The sequence below is a fragment of the Natator depressus genome, chromosome 17 (assembly GCF_965152275.1).
Source record: "Natator depressus isolate rNatDep1 chromosome 17, rNatDep2.hap1, whole genome shotgun sequence".
NCBI lineage: Eukaryota > Metazoa > Chordata > Testudines > Cheloniidae > Natator > Natator depressus.
This window is the reverse complement of record NC_134250.1, coordinates 21,786,305-21,802,442: the sequence shown is the minus strand read 5'-3', so window position 1 is coordinate 21,802,442 and position 16,138 is coordinate 21,786,305. Positions and strand designations below refer to the sequence as shown.

At 49.9% G+C, this 16,138-nt stretch overlaps 1 pseudogene; it reads left to right on the top strand.

The window, feature by feature from the left end:
• Window positions 1-274: 274 nt before the first annotated feature.
• LOC142000574 (E3 ubiquitin-protein ligase TRIM58-like) lies at window positions 275-15,842 on the top strand (annotated as a pseudogene).
• The last annotated feature ends 296 nt before the right edge of the window (window positions 15,843-16,138 follow it).

Here is a 16,138-nt window from a genome sequence, read left to right as displayed (position 1 = left end):
AGCATCCTCCTTCCAGGCACTGTGAGCCCCGCTCTGAGATCTCTGAGTGCAGCTCTGTGGCACTGACAGCCAACGCTGCTCTAGCTAGTGCTCTGGCTGGCCAGGTCTCTGATCTGAGCACCACCGGCTGTCAGAGCGAGCTGTAACAGCTCACCAGGTGCTGGAGCTAGCTCACGGTATTAGCATAGTCCCGCCCGCACCAGTAACGTGACTCCTCCCCTGTGCAATGGGAAAGTGAATGTGACCCGGAAACTGCCACACAGCAGCTGCCACCATGGCCTTGGCGAACCCGCTGGAGAAGCTGCAGGAGGAGGCAATTTGCTCCATCTGCCTGGAGTACATGAGTGACCCCGTGAGCATAGACTGTGGGCACAACTTCTGCAGGGCATGCATCACCACCTACTGCCAGGAGAAGGGGCTCGGGCCAGGGGGCCCGTGTCCTGCCCCCAGTGCCGGGCGGCCTTTCACAAGAGCAATGTCAGGCCCAACAAGCAGCTGGCCAATATCGTAGAGACCATCAAGCAGCTGGGGCTGCTGCCAGCCAAGGGGCAGCCAGAGGCGCTCTGCGGGAAACACGAGGAGAAGTTCAAGCTCTTCTGTGAAGAAGACGGGGAGGCCATCTGTGTGGTGTGTCGAGAGACCCTGTCACACTGGCCTCACAATGTCTACCCCATTGAGGAGGTGGCCCAGGTGTACAAGGTAGAGGGGTGCTGGGCTGAGGGTCTCCAACCCTCCAGGGGTGTCCTGGAGTCTCCAGGAATTAAAGATTATGTCATGGGATGAAACATCCAGGAATACGGCCAACCAAGATTGACAGCTCGAGCTGTGCTGGAAGAGCTCTCCCAGGACAGCAAGGTCCCCACTTAATCCACAGCTTCCCCGACACACCCCTCCATCTTCCAGTGTAGGGGGCGTGGCCAGGGAAAAGGGGGCGTGGCCAGGTTGTCTGCATTCTGGGGACACCCTCCACTACAACTGTGACTCAGTCTTATGGGGCGGTGGGGTGAGGGAGGGCAATTCAGTTTCAATAGCCCATTCACTGCTGACTGAGCCTGCCCATTTGGTGCCAGCTGTGATGGTGGTTTTGCGATGTGAACCCCTGCCTCACTAGGGCTGGGCTGAGACCCAGCAACTCATTCCGTGCAGGCCACAGAGCGGCCAGCAGATGGCAACAGGCTTTGGGCACAACTACCTGGGACTGGACCCCCGTTTCTTATTCCATAGTTCCCCTGAGCCATCCTGCTCCCCTTAACCCAGAAGTCCCCAAACTGGGGTGTGTGTGTGTGTGTGTGCTCCCCAGGGGGGCCAGCTGGGGCCCAGGCCAGCCCTCATGGCGGGGCAGGTAGGGCATGCCACCCAGCTCTACTCCTGGCCCCAGCCCCAGCTGCTGGCCCCAGCTGCCAGGCCCGCATCTGGTGCCCCAGCTTCCCCGCCCCAAACCTAGCTGTGGCCCCAGCCTCAGTCCCCTTACCCTTGTCCGTGTCCCCCACGCCTGGAGCTGCGGCCCCGCTCCCAGCCCTGAATCTGGAGGGGGTGGGGAGGGCGTGGAGACAGGTAAAGGGGGACGTGAGGTAAAAAATTGGGGGACCACTGTCTTAACCACTTCACTCCCAGTCTCCCGCTCAAGCCAGAGCCTGGAGAAACAGCAGCCGAGCTTCTGAGCGGGGCTTAGTGCCGCTCCAGACATGAAGAGGGAGGGCAGAGGTGGCTGCTCCCCACCTTGGCAGCCACGGGATTTTGGGGCTGGGGATTGATCTGGGCTCCTAGGGTCGTTTTGGCAGCAGGGAATAGCTGGAGCACAGAGGTGCCTTGGCCATTCCCTCCTCTCCATTCGTGCCCCCTACACTGCAGGCCAGGACGAAGGGGTGTAGAGCTGTAGCACCTTTACCACACAGGGATTCCCCTTATGCAAGGGCAATCCCAAGGCGGTCAGTGAAACCAGCTTTTCAGCTGCTTGGCACTGCCAGAGAGCCACAGAGCAGCAGGATCTGGGATCACAATCTGGATTGTTAATCGGTCACTAATTTTGCTCACATAAATCCAACATGCATATTTTTGTGCACACGTGGAAATGCAGGAACGGGGCATGCAAAGACATGCAGGGGCAACTTGGGGTCCACGAAATGACAGGCCCCTTTTTGCACAGATTGCTCCTGAAACGCACCTGTAGTGGGAAGGCATTAAACTGCTGTGAATAATGAAGAATCTCAGCCCCTGTGACTGAGTTGTATAGAAGCCTATTCAGGGACTGGCAGGAAGACAGTTAATACTCCCTGAGCGGAGGAAAGATCACAGCTGCCTGATCTCAATGGAGGGATTGTCTGGGCAGTAGGGGTGGATCAGCTGTTAGAAATGTTAACTCTCTCCTTGCCAACCCCTGAAACAGGTTCTAGGTACCCCATCACAGACTGGGGTGCACTTTTCAACCAGTTTGATAGGAAATGCAAATAGCTGAGATCAAGTCCAGCAGAGATGGGTCAATACTTTAGGAGAATTGACTGGATTTATTTTTCTTGTCAGATCAAACTCCAGAAATCCCTGGAACTGTTGTTGAAAGAGGTGGATGAAGTTCAGAAACATGCAATGGTGGAGAGGACAAAAACCCAGGAATGCAAGGCAGGTGTTTGGGTTCCTGTATTAAGAAGGACACTTCTGACATCGATGCCCACATTTAAGAGAACACTGTCAACCTGAAATATAGTTATTAAAAACAAGATAAATTACTTTAAAATTAATAATAATTTCAGGTACCACATCTGCTCCTTGGCCAATTTTAAAAAAATCCATAACAATATTTGTGTATGAAAAATCCCCCCTGTTGCCATGAGAGACCCACAGAAACAAAGGAAACTGACTATACCAGGGAAAACAGTCAGAGTGACTAGGCACAAAGTACTGGGAAATTCACAAAGTAACTGAACTGGAGAACAATAGGGGACAATCATTATTTTTCTTTAAGCTTGGGCTTTACGCATCATACCAGTAATCACGATAAAAGTCACGAGAGTTGGCAGCACAATCGGCCCTATTTTAAACTAATGGCTATTCTCCCTGCCCGGGAAAAGCCTGAAAGTGAAACTGACTACAAATAAAAGTGAAGCTGAGTCCTTTGATTAGAGGGAGCAGGAACCAGATGCAAAGAATAAGCAAGGAGCATCAGCAATAACAAAGAAATCTGACTTTCAAAGATCTCTCACTTTTTACAGATTTGGGGCCAGAAGATACCACCTAGTCTGACCTCCTGTAGGCAGGAGGCAGAGAATTTCACCCAACAAACTGGCAGGTTATTAGTAAAATAAATCTATTTAGCTTAAAAAAGAAATGGTTAAGGGGTGACTTGGGGGACAAATATTTGATATTGGGCTTTGCAGTCTATCAGAGAAATGTGATCCAATGGCTACAAGTTGAAGCTAGACACATTCAGACTGGAAAAAAGGCACAATTTTTTAAGTGATGGTAATTTACCACTGGAACAATTTACCAAGGATTCTCCATCACTGGCAATTTTTAAATCAAGCTGGGATGTTTTTCTAAAAGCTCTGCTCTAGGAATGATTGTGGAGCAGTTCTGTGTCGTGTGTCACACAGGAGGTCAGACTAGAATGATCACAACGATCCCTTCTGGCCTGGGATTCTATGAATCAGCTTGTTTACAGCATGTGATCCTCAAGATAACAGTATCCCTTGGTTGCAGTGTTGGCACAGATGTGGGGACGTAGAGGCTGAGGAGGGTGTTATGAAACATGCCCTGTGACTGTGCCTTGTTTGACTCAAGGGTTAGGAAATCTCTCCTCCAGGGGCACAACACAGCAGCCCTGGCGTGCCCTGGATTTGTATATGAGGGTTATTTTTTCCCCAATTCATATTCCATGCAAATTAGTGCATGTGAAAGCACCCTGAGCACCCACAACTCATGTGGCATGCCCCTAGAAGGCCTGAGAGAGGCTTAAAAATCATGACAAAGTAAAGAAATTGGAAGGGTTCTTTTTATTTGCCTTGTGGTCTTCAAGCCTTTAGGGTCATAATTAACGACAATAGAAACGTGGGAAGGGATATTGAACCTGGTGCATCAGGGTTTGAACCAGTCTCTGTTAGAGACCAGGATGAGACCTAAGTGAGGGGCAGATTGTCCCCATTTGCTACGGCCGGGTGGGTCCTTCCACCTTCCTCTGAAGGGTTTGGTCCTGGCCACTGTCACAGACAGGACACTGGGCTCTGAGCCAATCTGGCAATGCCCATGTTCCCGGGGTGACCTCACTTCACATTTTCAAGCTTTTCCCTGTGCCCATGAGGGCCAGAAAGGTGCTTCTGAATGAAACTGAAAGCTGAGCTTCTCCTGCAGCCCTTGGCTCTGGCATCTGGGAAAACACCAGCTATCACGAGGCCCACAAGAGCTGTGATGCTCCAGGTCTGACTCAGCGGCCTGGGGAGCAGATGTGCTGGGACAGTGGCAGTGAAAACTTCCCCACGCCAGCTGCCCCCTGCACTGGGGGATCACCTCTGGGGCTGGGGCGGGGGATGGGGGAGAGCTCGCAGAGTGGCTTAGGTACGCAGGGCCACCCAGCCCCCCTGGGCTGAGATCTCCCCTTTTGTTTCAGTCTGAGTGTGAAGAGATCCCACTCCAGGCCTTGCGCCTCCTTCCGCGGCTGCCAAGAAGGGCCCAGTCCAGGGAGAGCCAGGTGTTGGCAGCAGTTGCCGTGCGGCAGGACCTGGGATCCCAGCTCCGCTCACACAGGCCACACAGGTCATTAGACGGGACCAGGCGCAGGGTGTCGCTAACCAGCGCTAGACGCGCTGGGGACTGAGCAGCCAAAGGCGCAGGGCTGGATACCGCTCTCCTGAGCCTGCACAGATGGGCTGCTTGGCCCTGCGCAGCGGCTGCTTTGAAGAAGGCCGGGCATGGTGGTCTACAGCCTCTGAACCAATTCAAAGGGGCTGTAATGCACTCACTGCGCTGGGCTGAGCAGAGCAGCCCCGTCCTATTCCATAGCATCTGCTGCCATCTAGAGACCATTTTATTTAAACACGGTGTAATAATTCCCTCTCGAGTTAGACTGAATCATCTAGTGTAACCCCTGCCATGATGCAGGATTTGTTGTGTCTAAACCATCCCAGAGAGGCAGCTCCAGCCTCCTTTGGAAACCTCCAATGAAGGAGCTTCCACAACCTCCCTAGGCCTCTGTTCCATTGGCCTCCTGCTCTTACACTTAGCAAGTTTTTCCTGAGATTTAATCTAACTCTGCTGCGCTGTAGTTTGAACCCATTGCCTCTTGTCCTGCCTCTGTGGCAAGAGAGAACAACTTTTCTCCATCTTTTTTATGGCAGCCTTTCAAGTATTTGAAGACTGCCCTCTATCATGTCCCCCCTTAATCTCCTCTTTTCCACACTAAACATACCCAGGTCCTTCAGCCTTTGCTCCTATGGCTTGCATTCCATCCCTTTGATCATCTTTGTTGCTCGCCTCTGGATCCTTTCCAGTTTCTCCACATCCTTTCTACACACTGGTGACCAAAACTGGACATAGTACTGTAGCTGAGGCCTAACCAGGGCTGAGTAGAGCGGTACTATCACCTCCTGTGACTTGCACATGACTCTGTTAATGCAACCTAAAACTGCATTTGCTTTTTTTGCAACAGCATCACATTGCTGACTCATGTCGAGGTTGTGATCTGCCCCAACTCCCAGATCCTTCTCAGCAGTACTGCTGCCAAGCCAGTTTCTCCCCATTCTGTATTTGTGCATTTGGTTTTTCTTCCCTAAGTCTAGCACCTCACATTTGTCTTTGTTGAATTTCATTTTGTTGTCTAGCCCAGTTCTCCAATTTATCACGATCCCTCTGAATTTTAGCTCTATCCTCCAAAGTATCTGCAATCCTCTCTGCCTCCCTTCCCTTGCTTTGGGTCATCTGCAAATCTGATCAGTGTGCTCTCTATACCTACATCCAGGTCATTAATAAAAATATTAAACAACACGGACTCAGAACAGATCCAAGTGGAACCCCACTTGAGACCTCCTTCCAATCTGACATCATTCCATTAATAAAAAGAACAAGGAGGACTTGTGGCACCTTAGAGACTAACAAATTTATTTGGGCATAAGCTCTTGTGGGCTAAAGCCCACTTCATCCGACAGTTACTCTTTGTTTGCAGTTATTTGATCAATTATGTATCCATGTAATGGTTGTTCCACCGAGCCCACATTTCTCTAGCTTACTTATCAGAATGTCACGTGGGACTGTGTCAAGAGCCTTGCTGAAGTCCAGGTATATTATGTCCACCGCATTCCCCCTATCCACCAAACCAGTTACCCTCTCAAAGAAGGAAATCAAGCTAGTTTGGTGTGATTTGTTCTTAGTAAATTCATGCTGGCTGCCAGTGAGCACCCCTTCATCCTTCTGGTATTTGCAAATTTAATGTTTTATACATTGCTCTAGCAGCTTCACAGGTATCAAGGTCAGGCTGACTGGTCTATAATTCCTCAGCGCCTCCTTTCCCCCCTTTTAAAAGATGGGCACTACATTAGCCCTTCTCCAGTCTTCTGGGACCTCTCCTGTCATCCATAAGTTTGCAAATGGCTCTGAGATTTCTTCAGCTAATTCCTTCAGCATCCTGGGGTGAAGAGCATAAGGCCCTGCTGACTTGGATTCATTCAACTTACTCAGAAGATCTCTGATATTTTCTTTTCTTATCCCAATCTGCGTCCGTTCCCCTTTATTGTCTATGATAACTTTGCTAGTCGTCTGGTCACATGTTATTTTTTGTGTGAAGACTGAAGCAAAGTAGGCAACAAGAACAAATGATCGTGTTTTATCAAAGAGATCTAATCTGATTGATTAGTGTAGGCCTTGATGGTGGACGTATACACCCTAAACTTTGTACCTCTGAAAGGTGTGATGATATTTACTTCTAGTACATTATTCAGCCACTAGATGTCTCTGTGCTGCAGACAGTTCCAACTAGGGTCTCATCCCTGGTATACCATGGAGATGAAGCTGGAGCTCAAGCTGTGTGGAAACATATTGGTTTTTCTTTAGTTGTCTTGTTAAGTAAATGCCTCCTGGTTAAGATGCACTGTGATTTTGTATATCCTCTCAGTTACTCCAGTGGTTTATGATTTTAATCCATGCCGTTGATACTTCCTCTTCTTGTTCCTGTGTGTTTTTCTTTCCAAAGGAGGTAGTTAAGAAAAAGAGAGAGAGGATTGTGACTGAATTTGGGAAGCTGCACCAACTGCTGGCTGAGGAGGAGAAGCTGCTTCTGCAGAAGCTGGAACAGGAAGAGAAGATAATCCTGCAGAGAATCAACGGAAACCTAATTAGACTTCTAGAGCTGAGATCCTCTCTGGACAAGCTGATCCTGGAGATAAGGGAGAAGTTCCAGCAGTCAGCAGACGGATTGCTCAAGATGAGCGGGTGGCAGAGATCCCCTCTCTCCAGACAGGCAGAAGGGAAAGGGACTTAGATCCCAGGACACTGGAGTCCAGGAGTTAGGGTTAGATCCCCTGACACTGGAGTCTGGGTGTGTCTGACTCTTCCCACTGCATTCAATTCTCTGCTTTACTAACACCAGCTTGTGCCTAGGAGGCTCTGGCCCCTGCTGGGAGAGGGGCGCAGAATCACCCTGCCCCCAGGGGGCATTAGAGCAGGATTGGTCTCCAGGGCGGCACAGCTCCTGCTGGTGCTTCGAGGTGTGTAGGGAGAGGACACCCCCCACCCCACCCCTTAGGTCCAGAGGATGCAATGCGTTACACCCAGTGCATCCAACCTGCTCTGCTGGCCAGTGGGAGGACATGGCCCTGACTGCTCCCTGCCCCCTTTGATGATGGGAAGTGCCCATAGGAAAGAGAAGCCCCTGCAGTCAGGATGCTGCGTCTGAGCCTGGTAGGGCTCCTGGCCACTCCTTCCCCCAGGTAGGGCTGGACACCATCGGTTCCATTATTTCTTCCAGGGAGTAGAAGAACTATGATTTCTCAGGGCCAGAGCAAGGCACCATGGCACCTAAGGTGAATGTGCGAGTTTGCGTCCATTCTCTGGTGGCTCCCTGCCCCCGCACTAGCTCAGCTGAGCACCTTTCAAGAGGGGCAGGAGAAGTGACATCTAACCTGTGTTAGCTAACATGCAGGGTGGGATGTTACCCTGTGACTGCCCCACCACTTTCATTCAGGTCCATGGGGTGGACTGTGAGCTGCAAAGATCAATGCCATTGTCTTTTAAACCCAAACGGTGCCCCAGAGAGATCTGAGAAGAGCGGGTGTCAAGGTTCCTTCCTCACTCTGAACTCTAGGGTACAGATGTGGTGACCTGCATGCAAGACCCCCTAAACATATTCTTACCAGCTTAGGTTAAAACTTTCCCAAGGTACAAACTTTGCCTTGTTCTTGAACCGTATGCTGCCACTACCAAGCGTTTTAAACAAAGAACAGGGAAAGAGCCCACTTGGAGACGTCTTCCCCCCAAAAATATCCCCCCAAGCCCTACACCCCCTTTCCTGGGGAAGGCTTGATAAGAATCCTCACCAATTTGTACAGGTGAACACAGACCCAAACCCTTGGATCTTAAGAACAATGAAAAATCAATCAAGTTCTTAAAAGAAGAATTTTAATTAAAGAAAAGGTAAAAGAATCACCTCTGTAAAATCAGGATGGTAAATACCTTACAGGGTAATCAGATTCAAAACATAGAGAATCCCTCTAGGCAAAACCTTAAGTTACAAAAAGACACAAAAACCAGGAATATACATTCCATTCAGCACAGCTAATTTTACCAGCCATTAAACAAAAGGAAATCTAACGCATTTCTAGGTAGATTACTTACTAACTTTACAGGAGTTGTAAGACTGCATTCCTGATCTGTTCCCAGCAAAAGCATCACACAGATGGAAAAACCCTTTGTTCCCCATGCCCCCAGATTTGAAAGTATCTTGTCCCCTCATTGGTCATTTGGGTCAGGTGCCAGCAGGGTTACCTTAGCTTCTTAACCCTTTGCAGGTGAAAGGGTGTTGCCTCTGGCCAGGGGGGATTTTATAGCCCTGTATGCAGACAGGTGATTACCCCACCCTTTACAGTTATGACAGTGGGACAGGAGTGGCCTCTAGCCCAGTGATCCCAGCACTTTCCCAACAGATTCTTTAGGTGGCGGCTGCTGGGTGGATGCTAACAGCTACATCTGGGTCCTGGGAGAAGGAAGTTACTCTGTACGGAATTACCATTCATTCTGAGCTGACGGAGGAGAATACAGAGCTGTGGAATGAGCAGATCATACCGAGGTTAGGTCCTTCGATGGGTCCTGTTACCATAGCAGCTGAGCACCTCTTCATCTTCAGTGCATTTAGTCTCTCACCCACCCCAGGGAAGCATTATTATCCCCATTTTACAGAAGGGAAACTGAGGTCCAGAGAAACGATATGACTTGCCCAAGCTGACATGAGAGCCTGTGGCAGAGGAGGGAATTGCACGCAAGTCTCCCAGGTGGTAGGCCAGGCCCTCACCCTGGAGCCTCCTCCCCTCTGTGTTCATGGGGGTTCGCGCCAGGGGGCGCTGGCCAGCTCTCTGCACTGGCTAAAGCGCACAGCACTTTTCTGTGTCTCCTTTTCGAGCATGAAAAGCACCTTGAGCAGGTGCGTGTCCCGTTTGCTCCTGTTAACAGGTGTGGCTACTTCAAGGGGCTAAGAAGGAGATTTGCAGCCCCCAGTCTTCCTGCAAACACGGGTTCCACCCCGCCCTGGTTTTCTTCCCAGGGGAAGTCTCACATAGCTCACTAATGATGGGAGCTAACCAGGAGAGGTCCCGTCTGTGCGCGCGGACAGTAAAGAATTCCTGGCACATTTACGAAGAGCAGAATCCATTCACCCTGGTACCCCAAACCCCAAGTCCCATCCACTATTGTGGAGCATGCTGTGTGCTCATTGGTTGCCAGCTCCCACCCCAGAGGTGGCTGCACTTGAGGGATGATATACCAGTTAGTGTTTGCTTCGGGTTGAGTTGCTGTAGAAATGCACCATGTTATTGGTCTGATTGGAGCTGAGAATGTTTCTTGATGAATTAATTAGTACATTAATTTCATCTCTCTCTCTGCCTGGGAGTGGCTACTGATCAATGACTGCAGGTAATCCTTGACCAGTAGCTATTCCGTGAGCAGTTGGTTGGGTGTAATTTACATTCAGAATTCAGGCTGCTGTGACTGGACACATGCATCCCCTGCTATAGTTCTCTGCCCTGACCGGAAGAGTATAGCGCTTGGACTCAGATTTCTGGGGCATGATTATTAATTTGAAATGAGCCTAATAGTCAATGGACACCGCTGCTAGTAAAGTAATTGGCCCTGATCCGCATCCCCAGTCAAGGGGTGCACAGTGCAACCCCAGAAGGGGGTGCTAATGGTCCGAAGGGCTGTCACAGTGGCTGGGGGTTGTCAGCAGGGAGGCTCTGGCCATGCCTGCTATCAGGGTCTATGCCAGCCTTGGGGAGGGGAGCAGCAGAGGGGCTGTTCTGCCAGCTCCATGCACCGGGAGGCCCCCCCCTTATGCTGTGTTGATCCTCCCCTGGATGGCTGGGCTGCCTATTTTGTGCTGACAGCACAAAGTGGCCTCAGGCTCAGGGCTGTTGGCTGGGATATCCCCGGAAAGTGAACCCGGAGAGGGCATGGAGACAATCCACACACAGACGTTTCACAATGCAACCGGCTCCTTGCAGGGGATTGGCTGCTCTGCTTGTCCAGCTGCAGGCATTAGCCGATGATGAGCCGGGGGCTCTGTGCTGACCTGCTGGAACGTCTTCTTCCCAGGTGTGAAGCTGTGACATTTCAGGCTCCAGAGGCTTGCTCCGTGGCACTGAAAGAGGATTACAGCACAGGTATCGACCCTACATTGCGTAAGAGAAACGGAAGATTTCCTGGACAGACGTCAGGACATGCTTCTACGGACACAATGTTCTGAAGATTCAGAGCAGGCTGCACAGTGGGGACAGGAGGACGGTGAAGAAATTTGGCAGCATGTGTCCTCCAGAAGAAGAAAGGGGACCGTCCATGTACCAGCAGCGCAGATACAGGTAAGCAACCGTTTTCATGTTCTCTCCACAGGTCCTAATGCGGAGAGTGGATTAGATGATACGTCTGAGGGAAGGGAGCAGAAGGAGACTCCGCCGATTGGAAGGCATGAGACGCACTGTCCTAGGGTTGGGGGTTCCATGACCACCGCTCCCAAGAGGAGGTGGCGGGTGGTGGTGGTCGGGGACTCTCTCCTGAGGGGGACTGAGTCATCTATCTGCCACCCTGACCGGGAAACCGAGAAGTGTGCTGCTTGCCAGGAGCTAAGATTCACGATGTGATGGAGAGATTGCCGAGACTCATCAAGCCCTCCGATCGCTACCCCTTCCTGCTTCTCCACGTGGGCACCAATGATACCGCCAAGAATGACCTTGAGCGGATCACTGCAGACTACATGGCTCTGGGAAGAACGATAAAGGAGTTTGAGGCACAAGTGGCGTTCTCGTCCATCCTCCCCGTGGAAGGAAAAGGCCTGGGTAGAGACCGTTGAATCGTGGAAGTCAACGAATGGCTAAGCAGGTAGTGTCGGAGAGAAGGCTTTGGATTCTTTGACCATGGGATGGTGTTCCAAGAAGGAGGAGTGCTAGGCAGAGACGGGCTCCACCTAACGATGAGAGGGAAGAGCATCTTCGCAAGCAGGCTGGCTAATCTAGTGAGGAGGGCTTTAAACTAGGTTCACTGGGGGAAGGAGACCAAAGCCCTGAGGTAAGTGGGAAAGCGGGATACCGGGAGGAAGCACAGGCAGGAACGTCTGTGAGGGGAGGGCTCCTGCCTCATACTGAGAATGAGGGGGCGATCAGCAGGTTCTCTCAAGTGCTTATATACGAATGCACAAAGCCTTGGAAACAAGCAGGGAGAACTGGAGGTCCTGGTGATGTCAAGGAATTATGACGTGATTGGAATAACAGAGACTTGGTGGGATAACTCACATGACTGGAGTACTGTCATGGATGGATATACACTGTTCAGGAAGGATAGGCAGGGCAGAAAAGGTGAGGGAGTTGCACTGTATGTAAGGGAGCAGTATGACTGCTCAGAGCTCCGGTGTGAAACTGCAGAAAAACCTGAGAGTCTCTGGATTAAGTTTAGAAGTGTGAGCAACAAGGGTGATGTCGTGGTGGGAGTCTGCTATAGTCCACCGGAGCAGGGGGATGAGGTGGACGAGGCAACTAACGGAAGTTACTAGATCGCAGGCACTGGTTCTCATGGGGGACTTCAATCACCCTGATATCTGCTGGGAGAGCAATACAGCGGTGCACAGACAATCCAGGACTTTTTTGGAAAGTGTAGGGGACAATTTCCTGGTGCAGGTGCTGGAGGAACCAAATAGGGGCAGAGCTCTTCTTGACCTGCTGCTCACAAACTGGGAAGAATTAGTAGGGGAAGCAAAAGTGGATGGGAACTTGGGAGGCAGTGACCATGAGATGGTCAAGTTCAGGATCCTGACACAAGGAAGAAAGGAGAGCAGCAGAATACGGACCCGGGACTTCAGAAAAGCAGACTTTGACTCCCTCAGAGAACTAATGGGCAGGATCCCCTGGGAGAACAACATGAGGGGGAAAGGAGTCCAGGAGAGCTGGCTGTATTTTAAAGAATCCTTATTGAGGTTACAGGGACAAACCATCCCGATGTGTAGAAAGAATAGTAAATATGGCAGGCAACCAGCTTGGCTTCACAGTGAAATCCTTGCTGATCTTAAACACAAAAAAGAAGCTTACAAGAAGAGGAAGATTGGACAAATGACCAGGGAAGAGTATAAAAATATTGCTCGGGCTTGCAGGAGTGAAATCAGAAAGGCTAAATCACACCTGGAGTTGCAGCTAGCGAGGGATGTTAAGAGTAACAAGAAGGGTTTCTTCAGGTATGTTGGCAATAAGAAGAAAGCCAAGGAAAGTGTGGGCCCCTTACTGAGTGAGGGAGGCAACCTAGTGACAGAGGATGTGGAAAAAGCTAATGTACTCAATGCTTTTTTTGCCTCTGTCTTCATGAACGAGGTCAGCTCCCAGACTACTGCACTGGGCAGCACAGCATGGGGAGGAGGTGACCAGCCCTCTGTGGAGAAAGAAGTGGTTTGGGATTATTTAGAAAAGCTGGATGAGCACAAGTCCATGGGGCCAGATGCGCTGCATCCGAGAGTGCTAAAGGAGTTGGCGGATGTGATTGCAGAGCCACTGGCCATTATCTTTGAAAACTCATGGCGATCGGGGGAGGTCCCGGATGACTGGAAAAAGGCTAATGTACTGCCCATCTTTAAAAAAGGGAAGAAGAATCTTCCCTTTTTTAAAGATGGGCAGTACATTAGCCTTTTTCCAGTCATCCGGGAACTACAGGCCAGTCAGCCTCACCTCAGTCCCTGGAAAAATCATGGAGCAGGTCCTCAAGGAAAAATTCTGAAGCACTTAGAGGAGAGGAAAGTGATCAGGAACAGTCAGCATGGATTCACCAAGGGCAAGTCATGCCTGACTAATCTAATTGCCTTCTATGACGAGATAACTGGCTCTGTGGATGAGCGGAAAGCAGTGGATGTGTTGTTCCTTGACTTTAGCAAAGCTTTTGACACGGTCTCCCACAGTATTCTTGCCAGCAAGTTAAAGAAGTATGGGCTGGATGAATGGACGATAAGGTGGATCGAAAGCTGGCTAGATTGTTGGGCTTAATGGTTAGTGATCAATGGCTCCATGTCTAGTTGGCAGCCGGTATCAAGTAGAGTGCCCCAAGGGTCGGTCCTGGGGCCGGTTTTGTTCAATATCTTCATAAATGATCTGGAGGATGGTGTGGATTGCACCCTCAGCAAGTTTGCAGATGACACTAAACTGGGAGGAGAGGTAGATATGCTGGAGGGTAGGGATAGGATACAGAGAGCCCTAGACAAATTAGAGGATTGGGCCAAAAGAAATCTGATGAGGTTCAACAAGGACAAGTGCAGAGTCCTGCACTTAGGACGGAAGAATCCCATGCACGGCTACAGACTAGGGACTGAATGGCTAGGCAGGAGTTCTGCAGAAAAGGACCTAGGGGTTACAGTGGACAAGGAGCTGGATATGAGTCAATAGTGTGCCCTTGTTGGCATTTTGGGATGTATAAGTAGGGGCATTGCCAGCAGATCGAGGGACGTGATCGTTCCCCTCTATTCGACATTGTTGAGGCCTCATCTGGATTACTGTGTCCAGTTTTGGGCCCCACACTACAAGAAGGATGTGGAAAAACTGGAAAGAGTCCAGCGGAGGGCAACAAAAATCCAGGGGACTGGAACACATGAGTTATGAGGAGAGGCTGAGGGAACTGGGATTGTTTAGTCTGTGGAAGAGAAGAATGAGGGGGGATTTGAGAGCTGCTTTCAACTACCTGAAAGGGGGTTCCAAAGAGGATGGATCTAGACTGTTCTCAGTGGTAGCTGATGACAGAACAAGGAGTAATGGTCTCAAGTTACAGTGGGGGAGGTTTAGGTTGGATATTAGAAAAAACTTTTTCACTAGGAGAGTGGTGAAACACTGGAATGCGTTACCTAGGGAGGTGGTGGAATCTCCTTCCTTAGAAGTTTTTAAGGTCAGGCTTGACAAAGCCCTGGCGGGGATGATTTAGTTGGGGATCGGTCCTACTTTGAGAGGGGGTGGGACTAGATGACCTCCTGAGGTCCCTTCCAACCATGATATTCTATGATTCTATCAGTCTATCCCAGAGCACTGTCTGGGCATGAGGGACATGCTGAAGAAATTCAAAGGTAAAGGGAAGCAGGTGGCTGCAACACTGCTCCTGAACTGTGAGCTGTTGGGGTACGTGAGTGCTTTGGTCTGTGTTTGTACAGGGCCTACCGCAAGGGGGTCCTGGTCCCAGACTGGGGCTCCTAGGCATTTCAGCAACATCCACAAGAAATAGTAATAATAATTTCCAGGTTGGATTCCCATTTACACTAAGGCCCGGTGTGTCACAGGCATGCACCAGTTTAACCAGGGTCTTGGCTACATGAGGAAAGTTGCACCAGTTTAATTTAAATTGGTTTTAAACCAGCTGAGTAAAAGTGGTGCAACCCACTGTGTGGACACTCATTTCAGAGTCAGAGGGGGTCGTTTTTGGTTGTCTTAAGCCAATTTCCAGTGGCTTTATGCAAAACCAAAACAAGTCAGGTTTAAAGTGAAACCAGAACATCCACGGAGCCTTGGGCACTTGTTTAACTAGATTGAATTAAAGTTGCATCTTTAGGTAAACCAGTGCAACTTTCTCATAGACACGTATTTTCAAACCAGTTTAGTTCAATGCATGCCAGTTTGTGTGTGAACTCTGTTAAAACAGTTTCAGATATTTTGATGTAGCAAAAAACCCAGATTAATCGGTTTTAGGTACCTATATGATCCCTGTAGTGTGTGTGTGTGTGTGGCTGCTTACTGAGCCCCCCACCATAGCGAGGATCACTTTGCAGGTACCCTGCCCCTGTTCCTTCTTACAGGCCCTTTCAACATTGCACACAGTCTCTGTGCAGCTCACAGCACCCTCCCTGGAGCTGATGTGATATCAAATCATTTCATGCCATCCTCAGAGTCCTTAATCACAAAATAATTCAAACAGCCCTCCATGAGTCCCCAACACAGAGTCCCTAACCATAGGTCAACAGGTCATCCTTCGCTCTGGTCCTTCAGCCACCCGCAGTGCCTAGCCCTGGCTTCCCTCTCCGGCAGCATCTCCTTTGTTCTTTCTTTTTCTCTTTTTCTTAATGGTGAAGCAGACTTGACTGAATAGAGTATAGCCGCCACCAGCTGTAATTTGTGGTTTATAGCCTCTTACTCCGCCCTGCGTCCTGCAGGTAATGTAACAGCGGCTTTCTGGTACAACCCCATTTCTCTGCTCTTTTTACTGAATAAGGTAACAAAAGTTACGTTCTGTTAAGATGTTTGTGTTCCTCAGAAAGCTTTTCCCGTTCAAAAGTTCAAACCCTCGCCTGCCCTGAAAAGGGGACCCATTGGTTTGTCTCCTTACAGAGCACATAGAGTTCATCTTTGTGTCTATTTATGCACAACGTTTTTGTGTGTGAACCATCATGCCCAGTTAGTACGCTAACAAAATCACTTCACTGTCCCGCTCCAGGCCCTGAAGGGTGTTGTTA